This window comes from Triticum urartu, chromosome 2 (assembly GCF_003073215.2).
Source record: "Triticum urartu cultivar G1812 chromosome 2, Tu2.1, whole genome shotgun sequence".
In the NCBI taxonomy this organism is placed as follows: Eukaryota; Viridiplantae; Streptophyta; class Magnoliopsida; order Poales; family Poaceae; genus Triticum; species Triticum urartu.
This window is the reverse complement of record NC_053023.1, coordinates 670,999,100-671,000,564: the sequence shown is the minus strand read 5'-3', so window position 1 is coordinate 671,000,564 and position 1,465 is coordinate 670,999,100.

The following is a 1,465-nucleotide window of genomic DNA, read 5'->3' as shown; positions in this document are numbered from 1 at the left end:
GAATTCAAATGGGATTTATTGAAAAGAATTAAACACAACTCTGAAGATTGGGATCTCGACGAAGGTAAGGAGTCAGGTATAATACCTATGTTTGATTGTGTTAAATCTTTTATGGATACTGATGCTTTCTGTGAATTTAGCACTAAATATGGACTTGACTCTGAGATAGTAGCTTCTTTGTGTGAATCCTTTGCTACTCATGTTGATCTCCCTAAGGAGAAGTGGGTTAAATATAATCCTCCGATTGAAGTAAAAGTAGTTGCACCTATTAAAGTTGAAGAAAAGACTATCACTTATAATGATTCTGTTGTTCCTACCGCTTATATTGAGAAACCACCTTTCCCTGTTAGAATAAAGGATCATGCTAAAGCTTTAGCAGTGGTTCGTAAGAGTAATACTAGAACACCTACACCCTTAGAGCAAATTAAAGTTGAACCTAGTGTTGCTATGGTTAAAGATCGCTTAGCCTATAATATTGGTGGTGTAACACCCACGATGCGGCTATATCTCCCACGTGTCGGAGCACGACTTAGAGGCATAACCGCGTAGTAGGCATGTTGCAAGAGGGGTAATCTTTACACATCCCATGTACTGAATAATAAAGGGATAAAGAGTTGGCTTACAATCGCCACTTCAAACAATACATAAATATAGCATTACATCATCTAGAATACAATCAAGGTCCGACTATAGAACCAAATAAAGAAAGACAACCCCAAATGCTAGATCCTGATCGCCCCGACTAGGCTCCTCTACTGATCAACTAGAAACGAAACAACACAACGAACACAATCTTCATCGAGCTCCTCCTCGAGCTGGGTTTCGTCACCTGCATTGGTATCATCGGCACCTGCAACTGGTTTTTGAAGTAATCTGTGAGTCACGGGGACTCAGCAATCTCACACCCTCGCGATCAAGACTATTTAAGCTAATGGGTAGGGAAAAGGGAGTGAGGTGGAGCTGCAGCAAGCACTAGCATATATGGTGGCTAACTTATGCAAATGAGAGCGAGAAGAGAAGCAAAGCACGGTCGTGAACTAGAAGTGATCAAGAAGTGATCTTGAAACTACTTACGTTCAAGCATAACACAAGAACCGTGTTCACTTCCCGGACTCCGCCGGAAAGATACCATCATGGCTACACATGCGGTTGATGCATTTTAATTAAGTTAAGTGTCAAATTCTCTACAACCGGATATTAACAAATTCCCATCTGCCCACAACCACGGGCACGACTTTCGAAAGTTCAAAACCCTACAGGGGTGTCCCAACTTAGCCCGTCACAAGCTCTCATGGTCAACGAAGGATATTCCTTCTCCCAGGAAGACCCGATCAGACTCGGAATCCCAGTTACAAGACATTTCGACAATGGTAAAACAAGACCAGCAAAGCCGCCCGATGTGCCGACAAATCCCGATAGGAGCTGCACATATCTTGTTCTCAGGGCACACCGGATGAGCGCTCCG